Source organism: Saccoglossus kowalevskii, chromosome 12 (assembly GCF_978046115.1).
Source record: "Saccoglossus kowalevskii chromosome 12, keSacKowa6.1, whole genome shotgun sequence".
Lineage (NCBI taxonomy): Eukaryota > Metazoa > Hemichordata > Enteropneusta > Harrimaniidae > Saccoglossus > Saccoglossus kowalevskii.
In genome coordinates, this window is record NC_140652.1 from 6597161 (window position 1) to 6612823 (window position 15663).

Here is a 15663-nt window from a genome sequence, read left to right on the forward strand (position 1 = left end):
CAACACATTTAATAAATGCCAATTGAAAGCAACCTATAGATGTTCATATAAACTGACTGTAAAATGTTAGAAAACAGCGTGCAATGTTGGAAAAAGCGAAGGAAATGTTGGCGGAGTTGTTTGTTTATTTAACCTAAGTCATTGTAACGACACCCCCGCAGTTAAATTTAGAAAACATTAAGTAAATGCAACAGGAATGCCTCATATATAAACAAATTATCACAACAGCCAACCAAAGTATCGACAACAAACTGCTTACAAAGTTGTAAAAATTGATTGCGAAGTTGGTTGTTTCATGCGGGATTGTTACCTGAGATATCATAATAACAAGTACCATAGTTAAAAGTTCGAAAATGTGAATAAATATTTCGAGAATTGCTGTTAAATTACCGTAGTGTTGCTCCAAGTATGTAGAGGTCATAGGTCAATACTAGAATCTAGAATGTACTTTGTGCCAGCGATAACGATTTTAAAACATCCAAAAACATGAAATACCCGCCAATTCAGCTTAACTTGAAATGATCCATGCAGCTAAGTGGTTACGTGACCGACAAATGTTTAAAGTAAAGCACGATCGGGCGTGGTTAGTACTTGCATGGGAGACTCCCTGAGTAAACGAGCAGTTTAATTTATTTTTTTGTTTCATCACACACATAGTAAAGATATAAGGCCACGTTACTTCATTCTTTTTTTACAGTGATGGCAATCATTTATAGTGGAAAATCGTGGTTTTTTTGTAACAATTATAATTAAGGAAATGTTTTCAAATTGCTTCTAATTTTCAAGAACAAGTTGTAGATGCTATCGGCACATAGTGGGTTTTAAGCCGTTAACACACAGGGCAAAGTTGTTCAAAGTGATGGCAAAGTTGTGCAAAGTTATGGAAACTTTGGTAGATATATCGGTATACATGACCTAAGTTGTTGGCATATAGAAACGTGCAGCTGTAAAGTCAACACATTTAATAAATGCCAATTGAAAGCAACCAATAGATGTTCACATAAACTGACTGTAAAATGTTAGAAAACAGCGTGCAATGTTGGAAAAAGCGAAGGAAATGTTGGCGGAGTTGTTTGTTTATTTAACCTAAGTCATTGTAACGACACCCCCGCAGTTAAATTTAGAAAACATTAAGTAAATGCAACAGGAATGCCTCATATATAAACAAATTATCACAACAGCCAACCAAAGTATCGACAACAAACTGCTTACAAAGTTGTGAAAATTGATTGCGAAGTTGGTTGTTTCATGCGGGATTGTTACCTGAGATATCATAATAACAAGTACCATAGTTAAAAGTTCGAAAATGTGAATAAATATTTCGAGAATTGCTGTTAAATTACCGTAGTGTTGCTCCAAGTATGTAGAGGTCATAGGTCAATACTAGAATCTAGAATGTACTTTGTGCCAGCGATAACGATTTTAAAACATCCAAAAACATGAAATACCCGCCAATTCAGCTTAACTTGAAATGATCCATGCAGCTAAGTGGTTACGTGACCGACAAATGTTTAAAGTAAAGCACGATCGGGCGTGGTTAGTACTTGAATGGGAGACTCCCTGAGTAAACGAGCAGTTTAATTTATTTTTTTGTTTCATCACACACATAGTAAAGATATAAGGCCACGTTACTTCATTCTTTTTTTACAGTGATGGCAATCATTTATAGTGGAAAATCGTGGTTTTTTTGTAACTATTATAATTAAGGAAATGTTTTCAAATTGCTTCTAATTTTCAAGAACAAGTTGTAGATGCTATCGGCACATAGTGGGTTTTAAGCCGTTAACACACAGGGCAAAGTTGTTCAAAGTGATGGCAAAGTTGTGCAAAGTTATGGAAACTTTGGTAGATATATCGGTATACATGACCTAAGTTGTTGGCATATAGAAACGTGCAGCTGTAAAGTCAACACATTTAATAAATGCCAATTGAAAGCAACCTATAGATGTTCACATAAACTGACTGTAAAATGTTAGAAAACAGCGTGCAATGTTGGAAAAAGCGAAGGAAATGTTGGCGGAGTTGTTTGTTTATTTAACCTAAGTCATTGTAACGACACCCTCGCAGTTAAATTTAGAAAACATTAAGTAAATGCAACAGGAATGCCTCATATATAAACAAATTATCACAACAGCCAACCAAAGTATCGACAACAAACTGCTTACAAAGTTGTGAAAATTGATTGCGAAGTTGGTTGTTTCATGCGGGATTGTTACCTGAGATATCATAATAACAAGTACCATAGTTAAAAGTTCGAAAATGTGAATAAATATTTCGAGAATTGCTGTTAAATTACCGTAGTGTTGCTCCAAGTATGTAGAGGTCATAGGTCAATACTAGAATCTAGAATGTACTTTGTGCCAGCGATAACGATTTTAAAACATCCAAAAACATGAAATACCCGCCAATTCAGCTTAACTTGAAATGATCCATGCAGCTAAGTGGTTACGTGACCGACAAATGTTTAAAGTAAAGCACGATCGGGCGTGGTTAGTACTTGCATGGGAGACTCCCTGAGTAAACGAGCAGTTTAATTTATTTTTTTGTTTCATCACACACATAGTAAAGATATAAGGCCACGTTACTTCATTCTTTTTTTACAGTGATGGCAATCATTTATAGTGGAAAATCGTGTTTTTTTTGTAACTATTATAATTAAGGAAATGTTTTCAAATTGCTTCTAATTTTCAAGAACAAGTTGTAGATGCTATCGGCACATAGTGGGTTTTAAGCCGTTAACACACAGGGCAAAGTTGTTCAAAGTGATGGCAAAGTTGTGCAAAGTTATGGAAACTTTGGTAGATATATCGGTATACATGACCTAAGTTGTTGGCATATAGAAACGTGCAGCTGTAAAGTCAACACATTTAATGAATGCCAATTGAAAGCAACCTATAGATGTTCACATAAACTGACTGTAAAATGTTAGAAAACAGCGTGCAATGTTGGAAAAAGCGAAGGAAATGTTGGCGGAGTTGTTTGTTTATTTAACCTAAGTCATTGTAACGACACCCCGCAGTTAAATTTAGAAAACATTAAGTAAATGCAACAGGAATGCCTCATATATAAACAAATTATCACAACAGCCAACCAAAGTATCGACAACAAACTGCTTACAAAGTTGTGAAAATTGATTGCGAAGTTGGTTGTTTCATGCGGGATTGTTAACTGAGATATCATAATAACAAGTACCATAGTTAAAAGTTCGAAAATGTGAATAAATATTTCGAGAATTGCTGTTAAATTACCGTAGTGTTGCTCCAAGTATGTAGAGGTCATTGGTCAATACTAGAATCTAGAATGTACTTTGTGCCAGCCATAACGATTTTAAAACATCCAAAAACATGAAATACCCGCCAATTCTGCTTAACTTGAAATGATCCATGCAGCTAAGTGGTTACGTGACCGACAAATGTTTAAAGTAAAGCACGATCGGGCGTGGTTAGTACTTGCATGGGAGACTCCCTGAGTAAACGAGCAGTTTAATTTATTTTTTTGTTTCATCACACACATAGTAAAGATATAAGGCCACGTTACTTCATTCTTTTTTTACAGTGATGGCAATCATTTATAGTGGAAAATCGTGGTTATTTTGTAACTATTATAATTAAGGAAAAGTTTTCAAATTGCTTCTAATTTTCAAGAACAAGTTGTAGATGCTATCGGCACATAGTGGGTTTTAAGCCGTTAACACACAGGGCAAAGTTGTTCAAAGTGATGGCAAAGTTGTGCAAAGTTATGGAAACTTTGGTAGATATATCGGTATACATGACCTAAGTTGTTGGCATATAGAAACGTGCAGCTGTAAAGTCAACACATTTAATAAATGCCAATTGAAAGCAACCTATAGATGTTCACATAAACTGACTGTAAAATGTTAGAAAACAGCGTGCAATGTTGGAAAAAGCGAAGGAAATGTTGGCGGAGTTGTTTGTTTATTTAACCTAAGTCATTGTAACGACACCCCCGCAGTTAAATTTAGAAAACATTAAGTAAATGCAACCGGAATGCCTCATATATAAACAAATTATCACAACAGCCAAAAAAAGTATCGACAACAAACTGCTTACAAAGTTGTGAAAATTGATTGCGAAATTGGTTGTTTCATGCGGGATTGTTACCTGAGATATCATAATAACAAGTACCATAGTTAAAAGTTCGAAAATGTGAATAAATATTTCGAGAATTGCTGTTAAATTACCGTAGTGTTGCTCCAAGTATGTAGAGGTCATAGGTCAATACTAGAATCTAGAATGTACTTTGTGCCAGCGATAACGATTTTAAAACATCCAAAAACATGAAATACCCGCCAATTCAGCTTAACTTGAAATGATCCATGCAGCTAAGTGGTTACGTGACCGACAAATGTTTAAAGTAAAGCACGATCGGGCGTGGTTAGTACTTGCATGGGAGACTCCCTGAGTAAACGAGCAGTTTAATTTATTTTTTTGTTTCATCACACACATAGTAAAGATATAAGGCCACGTTACTTCATTCTTTTTTTACAGTGATGGCAATCATTTATAGTGGAAAATCGTGGTTTTTTTGTAACTATTATAATTAAGGAAATGATTTCAAATTGCTTCTAATTTTCAAGAACAAGTTGTAGATGCTATCGGCACATAGTGGGTTTTAAGCCGTTAACACACAGGGCAAAGTTGTTCAAAGTGATGGCAAAGTTGTGCAAAGTTATGGAAACTTTGGTAGATATATCGGTATACATGACCTAAGTTGTTGGCATATAGAAACGTGCAGCTGTAAAGTCAACACATTTAATAAATGCCAATTGAAAGCAACCTATAGATGTTCACATAAACTGACTGTAAAATGTTAGAAAACAGCGTGCAATGTTGGAAAAAGCGAAGGAAATGTTGGCGGAGTTGTTTGTTTATTTAACCTAAGTCATTGTAACGACACCCCGCAGTTAAATTTAGAAAACATTAAGTAAATGCAACAGGAATGCCTCATATATAAACAAATTATCACAACAGCCAACCAAAGTATCGACAACAAACTGCTTACAAAGTTGTGAAAATTGATTGCGAAGTTGGTTGTTTCATGCGGGATTGTTACCTGAGATATCATAATAACAAGTACCATAGTTAAAAGTTCGAAAATGTGAATAAATATTTCGAGAATTGCTGTTAAATTACCGTAGTGTTGCTCCAAGTATGTAGAGGTCATTGGTCAATACTAGAATCTAGAATGTACTTTGTGCCAGCCATAACGATTTTAAAACATCCAAAAACATGAAATACCCGCCAATTCAGCTTAACTTGAAATGATCCATGCAGCTAAGTGGTTACGTGACCGACAAATGTTTAAAGTAAAGCACTATCGGGCGTGGTTAGTACTTGCATGGGAGACTCCCTGAGTAAACGAGCAGTTTAATTTATTTTTTTGTTTCATCACACACATAGTAAAGATATAAGGCCACGTTACTTCATTCTTTTTTTACAGTGATGGCAATCATTTATAGTGGAAAATCGAGGTTTTTTTGTAACTATTATAATTAAGGAAAAGTTTTCAAATTGCTTCTAATTTTCAAGAACAAGTTGTAGATGCTATCGGCACATAGTGGGTTTTAAGCCGTTAACACACAGGGCAAAGTTGTTCAAAGTGATGGCAAAGTTGTGCAAAGTTATGGAAACTTTGGTAGATATATCGGTATACATGACCTAAGTTGTTGGCATATAGAAACGTGCAGCTGTAAAGTCAACACATTTAATAAATGCCAATTGAAAGCAACCTATAGATGTTCACATAAACTGACTGTAAAATGTTAGAAAACAGCGTGCAATGTTGGAAAAAGCGAAGGAAATGTTGGCGGAGTTGTTTGTTTATTTAACCTAAGTCATTGTAACGACACCCCCGCAGTTAAATTTAGAAAACATTAAGTAAATGCAACAGGAATGCCTCATATATAAACAAATTATCACAACAGCCAACCAAAGTATCGACTACAAACTGCTTACAAAGTTGTGAAAATTGATTGTGAAGTTGGTTGTTTCATGCGGGATTGTTACCTGAGATATCATAATAACAAGTACCCTAGTTAAAAGTTCGAAAATGTGAATAAATATTTCGAGAATTGCTGTTAAATTACCGTAGTGTTGCTCCAAGTATGTAGAGGTCATTGGTCAATACTAGAATCTAGAATGTACTTTGTGCCAGCGATAACGATTTTAAAACATCCAAAAACATGAAATACCCGCCAATTCAGCTTAACTTGAAATGATCCATGCAGCTAAGTGGTTACGTGACCGACAAATGTTTAAAGTAAAGCACGATCGGGCGTGGTTAGTACTTGCATGGGAGACTCCCTGAGTAAACGAGCAGTTTAATTTATTTTTTTGTTTCATCACACACATAGTAAAGATATAAGGCCACGTTACTTCATTCTTTTTTTACAGTGATGGCAATCATTTATAGTGGAAAATCGTGGTTTTTTTGTAACTATTATAATTAAGGAAAAGTTTTCAAATTGCTTCTAATTTTCAAGAACAAGTTGTAGATGCTATCGGCACATAGTGGGTTTTAAGCCGTTAACACACAGGGCAAAGTTGTTCAAAGTGATGGCAAAGTTGTGCAAAGTTATGGAAACTTTGGTAGATATATCGGTATACATGACCTAAGTTGTTGGCATATAGAAACGTGCAGCTGTAAAGTCAACACATTTAATAAATGCCAATTGAAAGCAACCTATAGATGTTCACATAAACTGACTGTAAAATGTTAGAAAACAGCGTGCAATGTTGGAAAAAGCGAAGGAAATGTTGGCGGAGTTGTTTGTTTATTTAACCTAAGTCATTGTAACGACACCCCCGCAGTTAAATTTAGAAAACATTAAGTAAATGCAACAGGAATGCCTCATATATAAACAAATTATCACAACAGCCAACCAAAGTATCGACAACAAACTGCTTACAAAGTTGTGAAAATTGATTGCGAAGTTGGTTGTTTCATGCGGGATTGTTACCTGAGATATCATAATAACAAGTACCATAGTTAAAAGTTCGAAAATGTGAATAAATATTTCGAGAATTGCTGTTAAATTACCGTAGTGTTGCTCCAAGTATGTAGAGGTCATAGGTCAATACTAGAATCTAGAATGTACTTTGTGCCAGCGATAACGATTTTAAAACATCCAAAAACATGAAATACCCGCCAATTCAGCTTAACTTGAAATGATCCATGTAGCTAAGTGGTTACGTGACCGACAAATGTTTAAAGTAAAGCACGATCGGGCGTGGTTAGTACTTGCATGGGAGACTCCCTGAGTAAACGAGCAGTTTAATTTATTTTTTTGTTTCATCACACACATAGTAAAGATATAAGGCCACGTTACTTCATTCTTTTTTTACAGTGATGGCAATCATTTATAGTGGAAAATCGTGGTTTTTTTGTAACTATTATAATTAAGGAAAAGTTTTCAAATTGCTTCTAATTTTCAAGAACAAGTTGTAGATGCTATCGGCACATAGTGGGTTTTAAGCCGTTAACACACCGGGCAAAGTTGTTCAAAGTGATGGCAAAGTTGTGCAAAGTTATGGAAACTTTGGTAGATATATCGGTATACATGACCTAAGTTGTTGGCATATAGAAACGTGCAGCTGTAAAGTCAACACATTTAATAAATGCCAATTGAAAGCAACCTATATATGTTCACATAAACTGACTGTAAAATGTTAGAAAACAGCGTGCAATGTTGGAAAAAGCGAAGGAAATGTTGGCGGAGTTGTTTGTTTATTTAACCTAAGTCATTGTAACGACACCCCCGCAGTTAAATTTAGAAAACATTAAGTAAATGCAACAGGAATGCCTCATATATAAACAAATTATCACAACAGCCAACCAAAGTATCGACAACAAACTGCTTACAAAGTTGTGAAAATTGATTGCGAAGTTGGTTGTTTCATGCGGGATTGTTACCTGAGATATCATAATAACAAGTACCATAGTTAAAAGTTCGAAAATGTGAATAAATATTTCGAGAATTGCTGTTAAATTACCGTAGTGTTGCTCCAAGTATGTAGAGGTCATAGGTCAATACTAGAATCTAGAATGTACTTTGTGCCAGCGATAACGATTTTAAAACATCCAAAAACATGAAATACCCGCCAATTCAGCTTAACTTGAAATGATCCATGCAGCTAAGTGGTTACGTGACCGACAAATGTTTAAAGTAAAGCACGATCGGGCGTGGTTAGTACTTGCATGGGAGACTCCCTGAGTAAACGAGCAGTTTAATTTATTTTTTTGTTTCATCACACACATAGTAAAGATATAAGGCCACGTTACTTCATTCTTTTTTTACAGTGATGGCAATCATTTATAGTGGAAAATCGTGGTTTTTTTGTAACTATTATAATTAAGGAAAAGTTTTCAAATTGCTTCTAATTTTCAAGAACAAGTTGTAGATGCTATCGGCACATAGTGGGTTTTAAGCCGTTAACACACCGGGCAAAGTTGTTCAAAGTGATGGCAAAGTTGTGCAAAGTTATGGAAACTTTGGTAGATATATCGGTATACATGACCTAAGTTGTTGGCATATAGAAACGTGCAGCTGTAAAGTCAACACATTTAATAAATGCCAATTGAAAGCAACCTATAGATGTTCACATAAACTGACTGTAAAATGTTAGAAAACAGCGTGCAATGTTGGAAAAAGCGAAGGAAATGTTGGCGGAGTTGTTTGTTTATTTAACCTAAGTCATTGTAACGACACCCCCGCAGTTAAATATAGAAAACATTAAGTAAATGCAACAGGAATGCCTCATATATAAACAAATTATCACAACAGTCAACCAAAGTATCGACAACAAACTGCTTACAAAGTTGTGAAAATTGATTGCGAAGTTGGTTGTTTCATGCGGGATTGTTACCTGAGATATCATAATAACAAGTACCATAGTTAAAAGTTCGAAAATGTGAATAAATATTTCGAGAATTGCTGTTAAATTACCGTAGTGTTGCTCCAAGTATGTAGAGGTCATAGGTCAATACTAGAATCTAGAATGTACTTTGTGCCAGCGATAACGATTTTAAAACATCCAAAAACATGAAATACCCGCCAATTCGGCTTAACTTGAAATGATCCATGCAGCTAAGTGGTTACGTGACCGACAAATGTTTAAAGTAAAGCATGATCGGGCGTGGTTAGTACTTGCATGGGAGACTCCCTGAGTAAACGAGCAGTTTAATTTATTTTTTTGTTTCATCACACACATAGTAAAGATATAAGGCCACGTTACTTCATTCTTTTTTTACAGTGATGGCAATCATTTATAGTGAAAAATCGTGGTTTTTTTGTAACTATTATAATTAAGGAAAAGTTTTCAAATTGCTTCTAATTTTCAAGAACAAGTTGTAGATGCTATCAGCACATAGTGGGTTTTAAGCCGTTAACACACCGGGCAAAGTTGTTCAAAGTGATGGCAAAGTTGTGCAAAGTTATGGAAACTTTGGTAGATATATCGGTATACATGACCTAAGTTGTTGGCATATAGAAACGTGCAGCTGTAAAGTCAAAGTCTTTACACACATAGTAAATATATAAGTCCACGTTACTTCATTCTTTTTTTACAGTGATGGCAATCATTTATAGTGGAAAATCGTGGTTTTTTGTAACTATTATAATTAAGGAAATGTTTTCAAATTGCTTCTAATTTTCAAGAACAAGTTGTAGATGCTGTCGGCACATAGTGGGTTTTAAGCCGTTAACACACAGGGCAAAGTTGTTCAAAGTGATGGCAAAGTTGTGCAAAGTTATGGAAACTTTGGTAGATATATCGGTATACATGGCCTAAGTTGTTGGCATATAGAAACGTGCAGCTGTAAAGTCAACACATTTAATAAATGCCAATTGAAAGCAACCTATAGATGTTCACATAAACTGACTGTAAAATGTTAGAAAACAGCGTGCAATGTTGGAAAAAGCGAAGGAAATGTTGGCGGAGTTGTTTGTTTATTTAACCTAAGTCATTGTAACGACACCCCCGCAGTTAAATTTAGAAAACATTAAGTAAATGCAACAGGAATGCCTCATATATAAACAAATTATCACAACAGCCAACCAAAGTATCGACAACAAACTGCTTACAAAGTTGTGAAAATTGATTGCGAAATTGGTTGTTTCATGCGCGATTGTTACCTGAGATATCATAATAACAAGTACCATAGTTAAAAGTTCGAAAATGTGAATAAATATTTCGAGAATTGCTGTTAAATTTCCGTAGTGTTGCTCCAAGTATGTAGAGGTCATAGGTCAATACTAGAATCTAGAATGTACTTTGTGCCAGCGATAACGATTTTAAAACATCCAAAAACATGAAATACCCGCCAATTCAGCTTAACTTGAAATGATCCATGCAGCTAAGTGGTTACGTGACCGACAAATGTTTAAAGTAAAGCACGATCGGGCGTGGTTAGTACTTGCATGGGAGACTCCCTGAGTAAACGAGCAGTTTAATTTATTTTTTGTTTCATCACACACATTGTAAAGATATAAGGCCACGTTACTTCATTCTTTTTTTACAGTGATGGCAATCATTTATAGTGGAAAATCGTGTTTTTTTTGTAACTATTATAATTAAGGAAAAGTTTTCAAATTGCTTCTAATTTTCAAGAACAAGTTGTAGATGCTATCGGCACATAGTGGGTTTTAAGCCGTTAACACACCGGGCAAAGTTGTTCAAAGTGATGGCAAAGTTGTGCAAAGTTATGGAAACTTTGGTAGATATATCGGTATACATGACCTAAGTTGTTGGCATATAGAAACGTGCAGCTGTAAAGTCAACACATTTAATAAATGCCAATTGAAAGCAACCTATAGATGTTCACATAAACTGACTGTAAAATGTTAGAAAACAGCGTGCAATGTTGGAAAAAGCGAAGGAATTGTTGGCGGAGTTGTTTGTTTATTTAACCTAAGTCATTGTAACGACACCCCCGCAGTTAAATTTAGAAAACATTAAGTAAATGCAACAGGAATGCCTCATATATAAACAAATTATCACAACAGCCAACCAAAGTATCGACAACAAACTGCTTACAAAGTTGTGAAAATTGATTGCAAAGTTGGTTGTTTCATGCGGGATTGTTACCTGAGATATCATAATAACAAGTACCATAGTTAAAAGTTCGAAAATGTGAATAAATATTTCGAGAATTGCTGTTAAATTACCGTAGTGTTGCTCCAAGTATGTAGAGGTCATAGGTCAATACTAGAATCTAGAATGTACTTTGTGCCAGCGATAACGATTTTAAAACATCCAAAAACATGAAATACCCGCCAATTCAGCTTAACTTGAAATGATCCATGCAGCTAAGTGGTTACGTGACCGACAAATGTTTAAAGTAAAGCACGATCGGGCGTGGTTAGTACTTGCATGGGAGACTCCCTGAGTAAACGAGCAGTTTAATTTATTTTTTGTTTCATCACACACATTGTAAAGATATAAGGCCACGTTACTTCATTCTTTTTTTACAGTGATGGCAATCATTTATAGTGGAAAATCGTGTTTTTTTTGTAACTATTATAATTAAGGAAAAGTTTTCAAATTGCTTCTAATTTTCAAGAACAAGTTGTAGATGCTATCGGCACATAGTGGGTTTTAAGCCGTTAACACACCGGGCAAAGTTGTTCAAAGTGATGGCAAAGTTGTGCAAAGTTATGGAAACTTTGGTAGATATATCGGTATACATGACCTAAGTTGTTGGCATATAGAAACGTGCAGCTGTAAAGTCAACACATTTAATAAATGCCAATTGAAAGCAACCTATAGATGTTCACATAAACTGACTGTAAAATGTTAGAAAACAGCGTGCAATGTTGGAAAAAGCGAAGGAAATGTTGGCGGAGTTGTTTGTTTATTTAACCTAAGTCATTGTAACGACACCCCCGCAGTTAAATTTAGAAAACATTAAGTAAATGCAACAGGAATGCCTCATATATAAACAAATTATCACAACAGCCAACCAAAGTATCGACAACAAACTGCTTACAAAGTTGTGAAAATTGATTGCAAAGTTGGTTGTTTCATGCGGGATTGTTACCTGAGATATCATAATAACAAGTACCATAGTTAAAAGTTCGAAAATGTGAATAAATATTTCGAGAATTGCTGTTAAATTACCGTAGTGTTGCTCCAAGTATGTAGAGGTCATAGGTCAATACTAGAATCTAGAATGTACTTTGTGCCAGCGATAACGATTTTAAAACATCCAAAAACATGAAATACCCGCCAATTCAGCTTAACTTGAAATGATCCATGCAGCTAAGTGGTTACGTGACCGACAAATGTTTAAAGTAAAGCACGATCGGGCGTGGTTAGTACTTGCATGGGAGACTCCCTGAGTAAACGAGCAGTTTAATTTATTTTTTGTTTCATCACACACATTGTAAAGATATAAGGCCACGTTACTTCATTCTTTTTTTACAGTGATGGCAATCATTTATAGTGGAAAATCGTGTTTTTTTTGTAACTATTATAATTAAGGAAAAGTTTTCAAATTGCTTCTAATTTTCAAGAACAAGTTGTAGATGCTATCGGCACATAGTGGGTTTTAAGCCGTTAACACAACGGGCAAAGTTGTTCAAAGTGATGGCAAAGTTGTGCAAAGTTATGGAAACTTTGGTAGATATATCGGTATACATGACCTAAGTTGTTGGCATATAGAAACGTGCAGCTGTAAAGTCAACACATTTAATAAATGCCAATTGAAAGCAACCTATAGATGTTCACATAAACTGACTGTAAAATGTTAGAAAACAGCGTGCAATGTTGGAAAAAGCGAAGGAAATGTTGGCGGAGTTGTTTGTTTATTTAACCTAAGTCATTGTAACGACACCCCCGCAGTTAAATTTAGAAAACATTAAGTAAATGCAACAGGAATGCCTCATATATAAACAAATTATCACAACAGCCAACCAAAGTATCGACAACAAACTGCTTACAAAGTTGTGAAAATTGATTGCAAAGTTGGTTGTTTCATGCGGGATTGTTACCTGAGATATCATAATAACAAGTACCATAGTTAAAAGTTCGAAAATGTGAATAAATATTTCGAGAATTGCTGTTAAATTACCGTAGTGTTGCTCCAAGTATGTAGAGGTCATAGGTCAATACTAGAATCTAGAATGTACTTTGTGCCAGCGATAACGATTTTAAAACATCCAAAAACATGAAATACCCGCCAATTCGGCTTAACTTGAAATGATCCATGCAGCTAAGTGGTTACGTGACCGACAAATGTTTAAAGTAAAGCACCATCGGGCGTGGTTAGTACTTGCATGGGAGACTCCCTGAGTAAACGAGCAGTTTAATTTATTTTTGTGTTTCATCACACACATAGTAAAGATTTAAGGCCACGTTACTTCATTCTTTTTTTACAGTGATGGCAATCATTTATAGTGGAAAATCGTGGTTTTTTTGTAACTATTATAATTAAGGAAAAGTTTTCAAATTGCTTCTAATTTTCAAGAACAAGTTGTAGATGCTATCGGCACATAGTGGGTTTTAAGCCGTTAACACACCGGGCAAAGTTGTTCAAAGTGATGGCAAAGTTGTGCAAAGTTATGGAAACTTTGGTAGATATATCGGTATACATGACCTAAGTTGTTGGCATATAGAAACGTGCAGCTGTAAAGTCAACACATTTAATAAATGCCAATTGAAAGCAACCTATAGATGTTCACATAAACTGACTGTAAAATGTTAGAAAACAGCGTGCAATGTTGGAAAAAGCGAAGGAAATGTTGGCGGAGTTGTTTGTTTATTTAACCTAAGTCATTGTAACGACACCCCCGCAGTTAAATTTAGAAAACATTAAGTAAATGCAACAGGAATGCCTCATATATAAACAAATTATCACAACAGCCAACCAAAGTATCGACAACAAACTGCTTACAAAGTTGTGAAAATTGATTGCGAAGTTGGTTGTTTCATGCGGGATTGTTACCTGAGATATCATAATAACAAGTACCATAGTTAAAAGTTCGAAAATGTGAATAAATATTTCGAGAATTGCTGTTAAATTACCGTAGTGTTGCTCCAAGTATGTAGAGGTCATAGGTCAATACTAGAATCTAGAATGTACTTTGTGCCAGCGATAACGATTTTAAAACATCCAAAAACATGAAATACCCGCCAATTCAGCTTAACTTGAAATGATCCATGCAGCTAAGTGGTTACGTGACCGACAAATGTTTAAAGTAAAGCACGATCGGGCGTGGTTAGTACTTGCATGGGAGACTCCCTGAGCAAACGAGCAGTTTAATTTATTTTTTTGTTTCATCACACACATAGTAAAGATATAAGGCCACGTTACTTCATTCTTTTTTTACAGTGATGGCAATCATTTATAGTGGAAAATCGTGGTTTTTTTGTAACTATTATAATTAAGGAAAAGTTTTCAAATTGCTTCTAATTTTCAAGAACAAGTTGTAGATGCTATCGGCACATAGTGGGTTTTAAGCCGTTAACACACCGGGCAAAGTTGTTCAAAGTGATGGCAAAGTTGTGCAAAGTTATGGAAACTTTGATAGATATATCGGTATACATGACCTAAGTTGTTGGCATATAGAAACGTGCAGCTGTAAAGTCAACACATTTAATAAATGCCAATTGAAAGCAACCTATAGATGTTCACATAAACTGACTGTAAAATGTTAGAAAACAGCGTGCAATGTTGGAAAAAGCGAAGGAAATGTTGGCGGAGTTGTTTGTTTATTTAACCTAAGTCATTGTAACGACACCCCCGCAGTTAAATTTAGAAAACATTAAGTAAATGCAACAGGAATGCCTCATATATAAACAAATTATCACAACAGCCAACCAAAGTATCGACAACAAACTGCTTACAAAGTTGTGAAAATTGATTGCAAAGTTGGTTGTTTCATGCGGGATTGTTACCTGAGATATCATAATAACAAGTACCATAGTTAAAAGTTCGAAAATGTGAATAAATATTTCGAGAATTGCTGTTAAATTACCGTAGTGTTGCTCCAAGTATGTAGAGGTCATAGGTCAATACTAGAATCTAGAATGTACTTTGTGCCAGCGATAACGATTTTAAAACATCCAAAAACATGAAATACCCGCCAATTCAGCTTAACTTGAAATGATCCATGCAGCTAAGTGGTTACGTGACCGACAAATGTTTAAAGTAAAGCACGATCGGGCGTGGTTAGTACTTGCATGGGAGACTCCTTGAGTAAATGAGCAGTTTAATTTATTTTTTTGTTTCACCACACACATAGTAAAGATATAAGGCCACGTTACTTCATTCTTTTTTTACAGTGATGGCAATCATTTATAGTGGAAAATCGTGGTTTTTTTGTAACTATTATAATTAAGGAAAAGTTTTCAAATTGCTTCTAATTTTCAAGAACAAGTTGTAAATGCTATCGGCACATAGTGGGTTTTAAGCCGTTAACACACCGGGCAAAGTTGTTCAAAGTGATGGCAAAGTTGTGCAAAGTTATGGAAACTTTGGTAGATATATCGGTATACATGGCCTAAGTTGTTGGCATATAGAAACGTGCAGCTGTAAAGTCAACACATTTAATAAATGCCAATTGAAAGCAACCTATAGATGTTCACATAAACTGACTGTAAAATGTTAGAAAACAGCGTGCAATGTTGGAAAAAGCAAAGGAAA